The sequence below is a fragment of the Brachycentrus maculatus genome, unplaced genomic scaffold (assembly GCF_059751285.1).
Source record: "Brachycentrus maculatus isolate JH-2025_06_01 unplaced genomic scaffold, ASM5975128v1 h1tg000272l, whole genome shotgun sequence".
NCBI lineage: Eukaryota > Metazoa > Arthropoda > Insecta > Trichoptera > Brachycentridae > Brachycentrus > Brachycentrus maculatus.
The window spans coordinates 1,195,661-1,213,402 of record NW_028281023.1 but is presented as its reverse complement, the minus strand read 5'-3'; the positions used below and the strand labels follow the sequence as shown (position 1 = coordinate 1,213,402).

At 34.3% G+C, this 17,742-nt stretch overlaps 1 long non-coding RNA gene across 1 annotated transcript in view; it reads right to left on the bottom strand.

The window, feature by feature from the left end:
• LOC148305498 (uncharacterized) overlaps positions 1–16,218 on the bottom strand; it is a 58,022-nt gene extending 41,804 nt beyond the window's left edge. Inside the window, exon 1 of the long non-coding RNA XR_015838153.1 lies at positions 15,636–16,218. This is a non-coding gene — a long non-coding RNA (uncharacterized LOC148305498). The remainder of the gene's footprint in view (positions 1–15,635) is intronic.
• Between the last annotated feature and the right edge of the window lie 1,524 nt (positions 16,219–17,742).

Below are 17,742 nucleotides of genomic sequence, written 5' to 3'. Positions count from 1 at the left end.
ATTTTCTTTTGTTTTTTTGTGCATGTTTTTAGATGATATAAATCTACGAAAAATACTTGCTATAGAATGTAAATGCTCGAAATCTTGATGTAAAATAAAAGTTTCATAGGTATATTTTTCATATTATTTTTGACATCTCAATAAAGAGGAAGAAGGATATAGAAGTCTGCGCATTTATAGGGCTTCGACCATCATATGCTGGTTTAAGTGATCATTTTACACACGCGTAACATTCACCAATTCTACCCATGATTTACAACCACACTACTCAACTCAACTCGTAACACAGTAAGCACGAGCTCACTAGAGGCATCTATGGTGGGATAAGAACTAATAACTCCTAATTGTAGAAAATCCAGATTTGTGAACAAGTACTTGGACACACTCAAAATGTTGTATTTTTTTTTTAACATTACTTGATTATGTGGTAATCTGGAGGTACACAAATTAAGCTTCATACTGTATACCTAAATTTAAAATAAATTATTATTAAGTTAAAAATGTTTCGACACTGCTCTTTATGCCGGCCGTGTGTCCACCACATTTTTTATGATTTGTAAAAATAAACACAACATAAAAGTTCTTACGTAGGCATGCGTAAAATTATTGGAAATGTTTGTGTAAAAATGATATTTCCGGTTCGTATTCCAAGAACGGGAGCGGTTAGCGCAGAGGGCGCCGTGTGAGGCAACCCTGCCCAAGTCGACGTGATTTATTGCTTCCTTTTGCCCTATATGAGGGCCCTTGCACAACTCTGCTGATAGTCCATACGACAATGCTCCTTGTACGGGATGGAATTTTAATTAAATTATTTATGAATAATAATAAAAAATTATTGATAAATCAATTGAGCTGTTGTTTTCTTGGATTTCCCGGACAAGTAATACTAATCAATCTTAGGATCGAGCCTACCAGTCTTATAAAAAAATATTTAAAAAATGCTGCAAAACATATAAGTATGGCTGACTAAGTATTACACCCACCACTTAGTCAAGCTGGAATAAAGATTTATTATTATTATTATTAATACTACTACTTCTACTACTACCATCATGCCGTTTCTCCGCAGGGGTAGGATGATAAGATGGTACGCCACAGTCTTATACATACCTCCTCACTTCCTTCACATCCATACATCTAGTCATACATGCCCTCCCTTTACGCAAACTTTAGACACCACCAGATTTTAAGTTCTGAAGTCTTTTTCGGCCGTCCTCGTTCTGTTCTCCATATCACCTTAATGAACTCTTTCTGTAGTTATTTCATAATATCAGGATAACATAATATTAAGGAAATGTTCAAATATATGTATCTAATTTTTATCTTTTTTGAATCCCTTCAGGTTTTTAGAATTATATAAATAAGGTAAAAATAAATAAAATGTTTGTTTTTTAATATCTCCCATTAATAAGTGATTTGTTGTTCCTTAATTAAGTTCCAATTTTATAAGAACCAATATATTTTACTAACTTTTATAGCATCATGAAGTATATTTTCTACAGGATTTGGAAGATGGATGTCATAAAAGTATATGTATTTGAAATAAAAGCTTAATCTTGGCTTATTATTATTATTGACATACAAGCGCTTTAATTGATGTTACTTTAGAAAACTCCACATTAAACTGATAACTTAATAAGTTTGAACCTAATTTTATTTATATTTCTAGAAAAAAAACATTATTCTGCTCTCGAAACTACTTTCAAATTGATCGTCCCGATATCTTTTGATTTGCTGAATTATGCTTTATATTGGGTGATTTTTTAACTAAAATGGCGCTAAACAAATTCGGCATTTTCATCATTTTGTAGAATATTTTTATTAGGTTTATTTAAAATCTCGAATGTGAAAATTTCAGTACCAAATTATTTTCCACATTTTTGTTACACAAAGATTTGTGAAGGTACCTACGTACCTACGTATCTTTGATTCTCTCGTAGAAATTTTCATCAAACTTTGGTCGTTATATATTCTTTATAATGACATGTTGACAAAAACAGAAGGTTTAAAAAAATATTTAGATTCTATAAAATACAGAAGAAAAAAATAATATCCCCGATAAGCCATTTTCTAACTGTCCCCATAACCAACGGTAGTTAACAGCACTCGCCTTCATGACATGCATGTGTATGTTTATTTATTTACATACATTGCCTCGTATAATTGTATGTAATTATGCATTTGATTATAAACTTTTTCATACGTTTGATGTTCACGTGTTGGTACGAGTATAATTCAGTTGCAAGTATATTTACTGTACGACTAAATAAATTCTCATGAATTCGACGCCTCTTTTTTGGCTTAATACGTATGATCAATAATACGAGGGGCATAAGTAAAGTATGGTCTGCAAGCTTGCAGCGCTACGTAAAACTTGATAAAACTATCGCGTTTTTTTATCCTTTCCCTTCATTCCTCCCTTCCGCAGTGTCGGCGCAGCAGGCATTTGCGATGGACATCCCAATTATTGCTCCCGCTAGTGCGAACCTTGTTCTGCCATTAAGTTTTTGCATGCAAAGGAGGTTGCTCCGATTGAAAAAGGAAGAAGTGTACGCTCCAAAGTGCATTGAAGCGAAAAAATGTATGGATGTAGTGCAGAGAATTTTCTGCTGGACGTTGAAACGTTCATGATGAGGAGCGCAGCGGCAGGCCGTCGCATGCCTTGCAAGCGCGTTGAGTGTGCTTCACCGTCACCCATCGAGCAATTTGGATGGGAGATGATTGATCACCCACCGTACAGTCCAGACGTCGCCCCTAGTGACTATCATCTCTTTCCAGCCCTCAAAAAAGACTTGGTAGGGCGAAAATTCGAAAACGACGAGGGAGTTCAAGAAGCAGTTCTTATATTACTAGGGGAAGCCGGTTCGAGGAGGAAATACAAAAGTTCGTCTCCCGGATGCGGAAAGTCATCGAGCACGAAGGTGACTACATCGGAAAGTAGCTGAATGTTCATATTTTCTAACCATGTAATACACGAGAACATTGGCGATAAATATCATTATTTACGAAAAAATGCAGACCTTACTTTTCATATGCCCCTCGTAATAACAGTATTGTCTATGGATAATTTTTATATAATATTTATTTTTCTAAGAATACTACCTTAACATATATATCTGCTTAATGGATAACTGTTTATTGATATCCGATTGAAATGATATTCGTTAACTTTTTTGTTTATATTCCGATCTAGCTTATGTTTTTGATGCAAAATTGTCAAATGTTTCACGAACTAGATATGGGCAAAACACAACCAAATTTATGCACTGATAAGCGTTGAATGATCGAGTCGAAAAACCGAATTAGGCAAAGAGTTCTCGTGAAGAAGTCGTTAATTAGATTTTTGGATTCAATCGACCATCACTACCACAAGGGAGATTAAAAATTATATTTAATATAAAAGCAAAGAGCATCATTATATTAATAGAGGGATAATTGTAGATTGTTATTATTTGATGCTAAATCGGCAACATAAAAAGAATTCTAAGGGTTTTCTGCATAAAAATCATATTACGAAATACTCGTAAGTGCAAAGTCGGATGTCCTCGTTTTTAGTTATGTTAGGGTTAATCATCCGTTATGTCCCTATTTATTGTACGATATTAACACAATGAAGGTGGTGGAGAATAGTCTCGTGTGTCCATCAAGTTTATATTAATAATGAGAATATGGTTTATGAGGCTAAGGACCTCCGCTGTAATTGAGAGAAGAATTTGCTCTATATATAGATATCAAAGTGGCAATTGCAGTGCTTAAGTGATGATTTGCAGTGGGAAATGCGAATGATTGTCAGAATGAATGAAGTCATGAACCGTGAGACATGATTCATGATTCATCTTCTCAAGATTTCATATCTGTACTGGGATCGTTATATCGAAGTTCGAATATCGCATCGACACAAAAATGTCTTTGAGTTGTGAGCATATTCAAAATTTTGAAAATTAAAAATAATATACATTTTATATTTAGTGTTTCACCATAGTATCCAAAATCAATAGCAAACAAAGTATTTTTTGTCTGAAATGCACATTTTATGTAGATACTCTGGAGACATATTCAACTATTTCAGAAATCGTATCCAATATGTGAATTGATGTTAAAAAGCACTTGCCTGTCATGCTTTTTTAAATTTTATAAACACGTATTCAAGAGATGGAATAATAATTGGGAATCTACGTCAGATATTAAACAATATCATCTTAAATGGAAACACGAAAATTAAGAGAATTGAGAAAAATATGAAGAAGGTTTTATAGTTAGTTTTACAAAATAGTCACCATCTCATTCAATAAAAAGAAGCTTTCCTTTCAAAGACAGGTTTCGCCAGGAATTTCGGAATTAAATATTCGATATTGTTAACAACAAAACCTAGAGGTAAGCAGAACCTCGTCCATTAGGACCCCGAAGCATTTTGTATCGTTTTTCTTTATTTGTTGTTGGCCAAGACAAGGTCCCAAAAATGGGTGCATTATAAGGGCCGATGGGTGTTCAAAAGAGCCGGCCGCAGTCGTTCCAGGAAAGCGGGTCCGGAATTCCAACTTATCTCCATACGAGGAGATCTCTCACGCCTGAGATGGCGACCTTACACCCAACCGAGACAGGGCCGGATAAGCACTATATTTTTATTTTTAGTATCACAACTCGCTTGCAATCATGTTTTATGGTAAATCTGTTAAGATCAGACTGTAATACCTCAACGATTTGAATATCGGGCTAAAATACGTAAAACAAAAAATATCCCATCAGCCTTGGGGATAGATGCCGATCTAAGCTGATTATGCTGTAAAAAAATGTGTATAGTATTTATGAAATAGCAGAAATTGAACACAGTATTTCATGTTACTTAAAACCTCATTGTATCAATGCAGCATACACCTAGAAGAAAAGAAGGCTCTTCATACATAGTGAAAAAATGTATTTACTAACTGTTGCGGATGCGGATAGAAAACCTGAGTCAATTTTTATTGAAGAACGTTTTTTGCTAACCTACTTTAATACATTCTGTAGTATTAATGGACAGCATTCAGTATACAATATCTAATGATTGTTTGTTCGATTCCAGCCCATTGGTGGTTAAATTTTGTCTAAATTGAAAAAATTTATATCGATAAAATGAATATACAACAAAATATGAGTCCGACCAATAGACCCTTATGGAATCGAAGCAAAGTCAGATACTTCTAGAACAAAATCTTGACTTCGAAGCTCTGAGAAAAGAACTCTCCGATCTATAATCGGAAACATGTTGAGAGATCACGCAAGAAACATTGATATCCGAAGCACGTGTAAGACGGAAGATATCGTCAGATGAAGACGACAACAGAAGCGAAACTGGAATGAGCACGTAAACAGAGTAAACAGAGCACGTCAGAAGACAGACGTATCGTCCTCCAAGGAAATCCCGAAGGACGTAGACTCCCAGTAGACCCCTAAAATGTGGAGAGATAGCTTGCAGTCGATATCTTAAGAGGAACGGGCGGCGGAACAAACAGATCCCTAGAATCTATAGAATGACAAAGAAGAAGAATAAATAGAAGTTACTTCGAAACGATCTATGATGATGCGGCCATACTGAGTATCTTAGATAGAAAATTGGTCCTAGGGGAAGATGTGCTAATTATTATACTTTAAGACCAGTCTAGAGGCCAAGATCTGTCATTCCTAAGAATATGACATTGTGATAAATATAGAATAATAAAGTATCGATTTCATCACACTTTTTAGAGAAATCTATTGATTCTGATCAAATATTGAAGACGAAGCCTAATTTGCATGGAACGAATGAAAACAAGACCTGTCAATCCGAAGACGTTTAAATTATCATCGAAGTAATTACTCGTTTAATTAAAACGAAAGTTCAATAATTGATTTCCATGATTCAGTATGCCCTTTCTCTGCTAAGGTTATTGCACAACTACCATTGTAATGCACAAGTAATCGAAATAGTTGGATCGGTGAGCTGCGGGTTAAACGGCTCGGTGAATTCCTAATTATAATCAATAATATGGTTTCAATCTCGGCAACAAGATCTTAAGCAACATTATTCCATTTATACTGTTAAGTATGGCTTGAAATCTTCGTGCGCATTTCTTACTTTATCTCATTTTCCAGCATCCGTAGCCTGTAATTCTTCCAAAATTAATGTTATTTACTATATCAGTGGTAAGCTAAGGTGCTCAGATTTCCATCTTCTTTCATATAAAGAGGAACGATAGATGTTTCATATTTAGTTAAAATACCTATAAACTGTAAATGTTCCTTTGGGATTGAAAAAAATAGATCATCGATTTAAACGACAAGATAATCAATTTATATTTGAGAAAAAAATAATGGATCAAATCAGTCTGTTGTTCTCCTATTGATAAATATTTGTGTTTTTTTTATATCAATCTAATCGAAATTTCCTAAACGCAGGTCCCTTTCGAACACCCTTTTCGATCCTATTCACATTGTGGCACTCAAAGCATGCTGAAATTACCTTTTAGCTTTGTGTCTTTATTTGTATTCATTTGATATATTGAAAAACTGATTAATGTTTTAACCATACATTTTATAAAAACGACCAAAACGCGCATAGCTGTAACATACTGCCATGATAGCTGGTTCGATTCGAAACACAGAAGGTATCAGATAGCATTTATACATGGTACCACTTTTTTACTATCTTTCTCAATCAATTACATATACAAATTGGTTGGAAATATTTGTTTCTCAATCTGTATCTATGATTGCTTGATAATTTTTGTTTTTCAAGGTATTTTCGGGCATCCCGCAAGGTTCACACGTGTAACTGGATTATTTAAACGGTATAATTATTCATTAAATGGAACATGCCGCCATGTGATGGCCTTATTGTCAACTGCACCAACACTGTCGCACGTTTCAAGAACAATACCCGGGAAAATATGAATAAATTATTTATGTACATTACAGTTTTCGTTGAAACAAGGCGGGCTCGAATTTCTAATTCGCTTAAAATATTCGCTGTGGACAAGGAAAGCGAAGGCCTGTGAACTGTTGGAACATGTGACTGGGCCATATTAGAAATCTCATGCATTAAGCTTGTGTAATTTTTAGGTCACCTGTATAGCGTGTCATTAGCATAGCAGAAGCTTCAGCCTTTTATTTTTATAGATTTAAGTAATAATAGATACTTAAATGTTATGTCGATAAGGAACAACTGCGAAATTTTTATATTTCAGAGAACACAGGACTTCCCCATACTAATATGCAGTAGAAGGAGTTGTCGACCAACGGTTCCAGATTCAAATATACATATATTATTTTAATTTACATAATTCAATCCATTTCTACAATAAAATTATAAAATTCATACTTAAAACCTTTAATATATACGAGTAAGTTATTATAAATATTTAATTATTTTTAAAATATATGTACTTATTCCTTAAAATTGGATTCATTAGAAAAATTATAATAAATCATGCTTTTTTTAACACTTGCTTTGATATTTATTTAACATTATAGTAGAGTAGAATTTCGTCTTGCCTCTCACCAGTCTGGCGATGTCGGTAAAAGACCGTCACTGGTCAAATAAAATCATTGTAGAAAAAAACTAATACTACTACATCGACTACTTACACCATCACGCCATTTCCCCGAAGGGATAGGCAGAGAGAATGGAACGCCACACTCTTCAGTCCTGACATACACTCCTTGCTTCCTTCACATCCATACGTCTAGTCATACATGCACTCCAATTACGCAGACTTTTGATACATCCGTGCCAAGTCTTTTTCGGCCGTCCTCGTTCTGTTCATATTCGCCATATATATTTTCTTAGTCATTCTCTCGTTATCCATTCGGCGTTAGTTGTTATTTTATTACATAATCATGTTTAACAGACTTGTGCATATGGTAGGTGCATTCAGGTAGTGGTTTACAAGTTAGGTAGTTGGTCGAGTAGTGTGTGTGCATTGTGTGGATCACTGAGTGCATCGGGCGCATTGACACACGAGGCGCGGCGCCAACCATACCCCACATCGTGTGCACCAAGTCTTCACATAGAGGTGTTACTACCGCGTGCGTTCGTAAAGAACGAATATTACTGGTCGACGTGAATTTTATCATATGAGATGCTAAAAGTGTTCTTGGATTGTACACAGAAATAAAATAAAAAATAAATCTTTCAAAAATGGATAAAAATAGTAAGGAAGGAATGCTAAGCTGAGATAAGCATTTTCGATAAAATTAAGAAAGGTGTGTTGAGATGGTTTGGACATGTGGAGCGAATGAGTGAATAAAGAACGGTAAAACTAATTTACTAGACGAATGTACATAATTGGAAAAAAGAGCAGAGGAAGACCGAAAAAAAATTGGCACGATTAGGTATGTCAAATATTTGAAAGCGGTTAGGTTAGGGGTCGAAATAATAGGCGGATGTATGAGGAATTTTATGAACGTGTGAGAGGTGAAGAATGTTTGCAAAGTGGAAGCAAGTAATATGCAGGTATCTTGCCTCTCTCTTTCTATGAGGGGATATTCTATCAAGTTTAATTCCCGTCAACAACGACAAATTTTGGCAGAAGGCGCTAGATTAAAAAAAGGTTGAGAACCTGTGTTCTACGTAGAAACGCACTTGAGTTATGACAATAATTAGCCAATTTCAATGTTCATGTTTGTATTATGTAGTATATTACATTTATAGACATTTGTCGAGGTAATAAAGATTTGTTTAGTATTATCTGATGAGCGATGTTATCATGTATGAAGTATGAAGCGATCTTAATTTTATTTCGTGATACGACCATATTTTTGATAATACTTTTTTTTTAAATGATTTCGTAATGTGTCATTTACGAATGAATTCTTTGCTAGAATGTTAAAAAAATAAAGTTATATTTTGACGAAAATCCATAATCCTTTAATACAATTCAACAATCTATGAATAAAATTCAATATCATTCTATAAACGATTTAATAATCTCATGAAATTGAAATAAAAATAACAAAGTAAACATGTATGTAAAGGTAAGGGTATGAAAAACGAATGTGGAAGTGTGTGTAGAAGGTATGTTAAAGAAATAAGGCGCTACGATTCAAGTAAAGGAATGTTGGCAATCTGTAGGTATAATGCATTATTATGTATGAATGTATGCCGAACGAAGTTCTGTCGAGCAGATCTGCACCGCAAAACAGCCGTATAATTTTAAAGCTCCCTATAAAAGCTCTGACTGAAGCCGCAGACGTTATTCCTAGAAGTTGTCATTGACCCTAGCGAGCCTCACGGGAGGCTCTATCGGTCCCGGATCCTGAAACGTTCGTGAGAAAATGCCAAAATTTGGATTTAAGCATGGTCCTTCTTGCATTCTAAATAAAATAAAATACACTACGGATTAAAGATTTATGTACGAATATGACTTTAACTTAAATAATAAAAAAACATCATATTAATGTATGAAGTCTGGGTCACATACCATTTGTGGAGGTACTCACCAAAACGTTACATTTCCATTATAAATGATTTTAAGTATTCGGGAATTCTAGGTTTTAAAATTGTTATGTTTTTGTGCGATTTAATGATTTCATATTGGTTTAACACAGGATTGGTCACGTTTTGTTGCTACTTTAATTAAGATTTCGATAGAATACAGTAAACAGAACAGATTTGCATTTAAAGGATGTTTGTGCAACATAGGAAATTTAACTTTTTGGTGAGGACCTCCACATATAGGGCTTGAGATCATCCAGTGTTTCGCGAGCAAAGATTGTGTAATTACTAATAATTTTAAAGCCCTTATCACTACTAGGGGAGCATATTAAGTAAATACAAAACAAAGACATAATCCACCACCGTGATTTAGTGACCAGGATAACAGCATAAAGGGAGTTAGTTACTCTACTAGGGGATCTATGCTCCAATAGGAGACCGCCCCCGCCTACAGGCCAACTGCCACACGCCTCAGCCCTTCCCCTAAACCCTGGTAAAGTCCCGAGAAAAAACACCAGGAAGACTGTCTGCTCTGGTGATCGTATATCGGAGGACACCGAAACATTAAATACGTATGAAATATGTCTCTATCAAGCTAACCATTTTCTAAACCCAAATCCACCGCCATGAGGACTAAAATGAATAGTTTTATTAGAAAATTTAGTATTCCCACATCTCTTCAATGGAATTGAAACATCTCAGACGTTAGTTTAGTTTAACTTCTTCATCTTCTCCAAACCCTTATCCGCATCCCAATTGTGCATTAGGCACTACATCATATAAACTCAGTGTTAACTTGATCGTTAATATATGAAGGAAAGGTGATCAGCCGCCCACTTCAGATATATACAGTCCAGGGTAATATTGAATAAATATTAGTGTGAAAACAACTACTAGGATACTTAGTAGGATACTTTAGATTATTGAATCCTGTGCTTTCCTTGATATCTCTTGATCTGTACACATGTTATTTTATAATAAGCCAACGGATCGATGCACCATATCGGCTTCATCACATCCCCCATATCTGTTACCATACCATCCCTTAAATTTGCAGATTCACAGGACATGCCGACTGAACAGACGCATCTTCGCACAATATAACTACTTATGACTAGCTTACAACCTATTGTTGGTCGGTTTGATTGATTATATTCCTCTAATATCTCAAGTAGTATGTGAATCTCAACTGACAAAAAAATCGTTATATTAAACACAAACTTTATGGTTTACATTTTAAGTTCAAAATTGTCAACAAGTTAAAAGCCTTTTTCTTATGCAAAATAGATCGTTTTCATAATGACTTGATGAGGAAACGTTTAAAAATATCACATATTTTTGCGTGTAAACGCATTATTAAAGTATTGTTTTAATAATTAATAACATATTGACCCATGTGTTTCATATTCGCATCATTTGATGGTGTGTGCAAAACGAACCATTTAAAAATATACTAATATTACATTTGCTTGGCGGAAATCGAAAAACGTATAAGGGTTTATTTCCGAATTACTAATAATATTTTTTTATCAAAATACTAATCTTCTCGTATTTATATTAATTTATTATTACATCAAAATAACAAAAGAACGCGCAGTGTTATATCCGTTTTCAAATAATTATCTTCAAAATCAAAGATTACACGCTTAAATTATTACAACCTTTTAATAATATACAACACAAAATATGGTATATCGGTTTCAGAGAAAATGGTTTGTATATGGGAATCTTAAATTTTTTATATAATAAATAATGATGTTATGTAAGAAGAGGAACGTGGGATACTGTGGACCATGCGGACATTTATAATATGAAATATCTTTCATCAAGTGGTTGGCTCTTTGTAGGCGAGGGGAAACTGTGCGCACAAGGACATGTATGTAATCCACAAAAATAACATGGTTTAAAAAAGGTTTATAAAGTTTTTTTTCACAAAAAAAAAAAATCATCGAAAGCAATTCACAAATACCGCATGCACTTTTTAGGGATAATATTGTTAATGAGATGAAATATATGAAAAGAAAATTAAATATCATTAAAAACAAATATTTTAACGACTTTTATATAACATGACAGACTAATATTTAAGGTTAGTCGAAAAAATACGCTTGAGTTCGTGATATTAGATTTATAAATAGATAAATAATTCAATAATGGATTTAATTTTTTTAACTTACTATGGTAAATTATGAACATATTTTAAATACTTGAAGTTGATCAGATCGGGAGTAAGAATAATCGGCGGATGTTTATGAGGAGATACAAAAATGTAGAAGAAGAGTAGAATGTTTTAAAAACAGAGTCGTGTGGCGTTCTATTCTCTCTACCAACCCCTGCGGCAAAGCTGCGTAACGGTTGGTTAGTTTTGGTTAAGCGGGAATATATGAAATTAAAAAATCATTGGTTTCCATTTGTCATAAATGAAATAATTATTATATTCAAATGTGCACATTTTAAAAATTGTATTTATAACATTATTGTGCATTTACTGTCGATTAAAAAATACACTACTAAAATTAAAATTATGTAATAATAATAACGAAAAATATATTGAAATTTGAAAAATTAAATAATAATAATTAGTAAAAAGAAAATTCATGAAAATGTCGTATTATTTTTTTCTGTAAATTTCACAGAAAAAGGAAAGCACTGTCTAAAAGTATGTACTCTAATTTTAATATAAGCAAAGAGATTTTTTTTTAATTTGGATGAAAAATTAAACGGTTAGCGTTACTCTGTAACATGGCTACCAGGTTCCTCCGCATTCCAGCGCATAACGGGAAAGTTCTTTGTCAGTCGCCGGCCGGATCGTGTGTGGTACAATGTACAAGACAAGTACACTACCACTAGTACCTAGTATCTATCTACTACCAATATCCCTCCTCCGCTGCTAAGCGGGATGAACGGTGTATACTCCGTTCGCGTAAAGAAATGAAAAACTACTGAATCAGAAATATCATACGTAAGTGTCGGGTTGTGGTCCCGTGGTGAGTGTAGCCGACTCTTGAGTCAGAGTTTCTGGGTTCGAACCCACTCTACCACAAGTTGATACCTATTTATAATAATGAGCCGCTGAAGCACACAGAAAAATAATGAAATCTATTTTTTTTTTGTATATAATATAAAAACAAATACTTCTTATTTGATTAAAAAAAATACAAACAGCCTATAATTAGTGGTAACTTTTTAACAACAACAAAAATATTTCATTAACTGATTCGATAGTCTCTTCGTGGTAGTAATTATCCATTTTTAATTTAGGTTATACTTGGTGAATAACACTATTTCTTAAAATATTTCGTGACACGTGTTTCGATGCATTCCGCATCATATTCATACGCAAATGGTGTTCGAAAATGATGCAGAATACATCGAAATATGTTACACGGTAGATTAAAAAAAAATAGTGGTATGTAAACCAATAAATGTATTACCAAGTAAAATTTAAATGAAAAATTAACACGAAACTACTTCACAAAATATGTTATTGACATAGATTTATATATATATATATATATATATATATATATATATATATATATATATATATATATATATATATATATATATATATATATATTTGAGGCATGTTTGAGAAAATTTGAAATGTATACGTAAGGCTATATGTGTATGTATATGATTTACATATAGATATTACATGTAAGGTTAATAATTTTTAATATTTCCATAATGTACGCAAACTTTTAGAAAGTTACCCTGGTATTAAATTTTACCTAAAAATGGAATAAGTTGCATCTTTGTAAGTTTGCAAGTTTTTTTTATTTGTAATGCACTGCTTAAATGTGAATGAAATTCAACAGGTAGGTTTTTCTTTAACCTTTTCATTGTCACTGTAGATGGTAAGCAAGGTATTTGTTTACTCTATATTTTTTGTCGTTGAACACTCTATGCTCACACAACCTGTAATACCGTTGTTATTCACTAACTGAAAAAGAATTCTTACCGTTAGGGATGGACTACCCCATTGTTTGGAACTTAGCTAAGTTCGCAAAAATTTAGGAAGTAATATTTTATTTTGTAATTGTACATATACTCCATGCTGTATTATTACAAATCATTTTAAAATATACGAAATTGATTAATATTTTCATTTTATTTACATTTCCTGATAAATAACGGCATTTTACATATCTTTTCGTATACTTTAACGAGATAAATATTCGTTTGACAACCATTCGATCGTTGCATAGGGTGCATATTGAATTCACGCGGTATTAAATTGACTGTTGATTGTGAAGATGATTTAAAGTAAAGTCCAGTACTTTAGAGCCAAGAAAGAATTGACGATATACAGATGACGTAGGTAAGGATGGAATACAGGGCAAAGGATACTGTTTTATATGGGAAATGGAGGAATGGCAAGAAAAACTTATAATTAATGATAAGAAAAAATGAAGTAATAGAAATGGCTCAGTTATAAAGAAACCACTGTGAATTTGTACGAATTCTTAGATGCAAAACGAAGGGTTGATATAATGTTTTGCTGAAATAAAATAAAATACATAATTGGACTTCATACGTGGTTTAAATGTTGGATATCATAAATATCAATATGTTTTTTTGGCAACCAATAATAGTTAACCCTTCAGAGGTATAAAGACTTTTTAAAGATGTCTTAACAGAGTTGAGATCAATCAATTTTTAATAAGAAGGAAATATGGAACCCTTAACATTTACAAAGCTTACGTCCTGTATGGCTGGCTAGAATGCATTCTTGTATACTTGCGTAACATTTACCATTCTGCTCGTGATTGAATATCACAGATAGAAGCTAGTTAGAAGAAGAATGTGACTCAAGTGTGTAAAGTAACAACTTAAGCCAGCCGATGACAGATTGTGACCACACAAAAAGTTATCTAGTCTTTATTGAGATATCTGTAATGCTTTTTTAGTATAATTATTTTTTTTTAAATATCTTTTAATTTTTCATACCAATAATTTATATTTTTAATGCATATTAAAAACAATATATACATGTTAATCAAACTATTGCTAAAATGTATAACAGAGAGTAATTTGTTGAAGTATGAAAAATTTGACATGCATTTTAATTTATAAATCTATATCATGCTAACATTTCTTACCCTATTTATCTTTTCAAATATTGCTGTAATGCTTAAATCACAATAATCCATTGAATTCATTTTTATAAAAACACATTTAGCTAAAATGCATATTTTTCAAACTTTATCCATTTTTTGGAATCTCTGTAAGAAGGCATTGGAAAGAATAGAAGCTTTTAAATAATTTTATCAAATTGGCATCTTATTATCAAATTTTTTTTTAGATCATTTCTCAGAATTGAAAGATCTATTATGCTTATGTTGATATTTACCCATAGCACTCTTTGATTCCTGAATATTTTTTTTAAACCTAGAATCAATTCTTAAAAAATCGTTTTAAAAAGAGGTCTAACATTTAGTAATATTTTTTTGTACTTTTTTTATTTAAAAAATCTCGCCAAATAATGTCGAGTTAAACTCGACAATTGGCGTAATAAATACGATGTCGAGAATCACTTGACTTAGGAGTGCTAAGGGTTAATAATTGCTAGAATATGTGTAGAGATACATGCAAGATTTTAAAGGATTTGATTTTTTCCACGAAATTTAGTTTCCTTCTTATGGCGATTGTCGACAGTTTAATTTTTTATCAGGGAAAAGAATATGCGAATTTGATTCTTTAACCAACCATTTTTATGCATAGGTGATTCGTAAATGTCAATGACCTCTAGGGTAAGACAATAGGAACCACGTTAATAATTTAAAACCAAATGTCTTTATATGTATTTTACTATTGTCTAGAATAATATAGAAATTTCATTATTTTCGCGCATTTTACTCGAGTTTATCAAATAACTGAAACATCGCTTCTAAATTTGTATATTTTTTTTTATAAAAATATATTTTAAGTTTCAAAGGGACATATAACATATAAAATAAAGTATATTTATTTAAATAATGAAAAAATATGTCGACTGTTATAATTATGCATATTTACATGACATATTATGGAAAGTTAAGTGAAGTGTGGTAAAGAATTTAACTCTGTAGAAAATTTAAAAAGTGCAGATTAAATATGGTAATAAGTGTTTTGTTAGTTAAATACATGTTTTTCAAAGAGTAAAAATTAAAAACAGCAATAATAAAAATAAAAATATTACATAAGAAAAAATACGTTTCGAAATCCATTGACATATCCCAGGAATCCAGAGTGCTTAGAGTTTTTTCACTGAACACATCATGATGTTTTACGAAGACGAAACAGTAACTGATTTTTCGCAAACAGTAAAATGTTCGATAATTTTCTTTGCGACGGCAAAACATCTCGACAAGTCCAACTTCGCGTAATGAGTGAAATTGTGAAATACGATCGCCGAAAATTTGGTTTAACAAAATCGTCACTTAAGTTTTATCAGAAAATGCGTCTAATAAAAATAAAACTTGGCGGAAATTTGTAATATTGCGCGAAACGAACCGCCGACCGAAAACTGCGCATATCCGTCGGCCATGGCGCTCAATTTGAATTTCGAACGACCGGAAAAACTCGCAAAACCGAAATACCACTTTTGTTTTAAGGGTGGAATGACGGCCGAGAGTCGGCGACCGAATTTAGTTAATCTACGCGCGAAAATGAATAATCGCGCCGTAAAGTTCGCAATATACATAATGTTCACAGCGCCCGGCGGAGGAGCGCGGAGAGCCGCTTCCAGCGAGTTTCCCCACCGCGGGCCGCGGGACGACTAGAACCCTGGACAATCTGGGCCCCGTTAGCATTGTTACTTTGTTAGCAACTACGCGGCTGGCGGACGACCGAGCAGCGTGCCGTCTCGCTCGGCGCCGGCCCCGGCGCGGCCGCCAGAGCGAAACAGCCGCAAAACGTTAGAAGCGTTAGAAGCTAGAGTCGAGTATCACATGTTTAAGTCGTGAACACCAATGAGGCACGGATAGGAGTAAAATCTTCCACATGCGCGCACTTCGCTACGCGATACAGGTTTACATACGTACGTAGCCAATTTTCGGCCATTTATTTCTCTCCAGGATTCCCGGATTCGGGACGCCGGTCGTCGGCTGTCGAGGCGCTCGAAAGAGCCGTCCGAATCGCGACAGAAAACCGAGAAAATTGCGCTAACGAAGCCCGCACCACAGATTCAGAGCTCGGATCGCGCGTATGTGGGAGTGCCGTATACGTATACGAGAGGCGCGCATGTGGAAGCGAGAAAAGAACAAAATGGCGAACGTCCCCCCCCTTCCCCTCCCCTCGCGGATCCGTGAACTCGGGAGGCTCTCACTCCCAAGAGCTACGGGTATGGCTTCTCAGGATTGTCCTACGCCGTTCTCTGTTCACACTACCACCGATCTTCCTTACCGAGCAGCGTTCTCCCTAACCTTATATTCGATTCAATTTTTCCACCTTCAAAATCCCTTTAGACCGTATTGACGATCAGGTGGCCCTGTCATCTCAGATTATCTGTGCCACGGGATAAATTCTGGTATGTAGCGGTCATAGCTAACAGCCGCGTACCCGTTAAGCTATCTTTCCCCTAAGCAGCTTTCAGCATAAAGATGGAGTTTTCGAATAGAGTTAAAATATCTTCCCAATCGGATCCACGGGTGAGGGTGCCTGTTCGAGAAAATCGTCACTTTGATAAATCGAATGATAAGAGGAAAGGACGGAAGCCTTTGATTGTTGCTGCTTGGAACATTAGGACCCTGATGGACTCGCCTTCTTCGGAAAGCCCCGAAGGAAGAACTGCCATTGTATATGGGGAGCTCTATAAATTGAATGTGGATATAGCCCCCCTTAAAGTGCAGGATGCTTTGAGCTCTGCCATCTTTGGGATCTTGATATGGGGGAGGGCGTGGAGTCGTCTTCCACACTTGGCCAAAGACTTTTTATGAAGAGCAAAGACTGGTTTGTGGAGAAGAGAGACAATTTTGAAAACATACTCGATGCTAAGAATTCGACCTTCGAAGCCATGATTTCGCGCCTCCAGGATGGTGAAGCCGATGTGAATTTTAGGGCGGCCAAGCGGCAAGCTTAGCGAGATATTCGGGAGTTGAAAAATAAGTGGTAGACTACAAAGGCACAGGAAATCAAAGAATATGCCGACCGAAATGACTCCCGTAATTTCTTTCAAGCAGTTCGAGTAATCGACTGCAGGTAGATTTTACTAAAAACTACGGAATAGGGTTTTTTTATAATCATGATCTGACCATAAATACTAAGGTTGCAGTCTACAGGGTTGTCATCTCTTTTATATGGAGCGG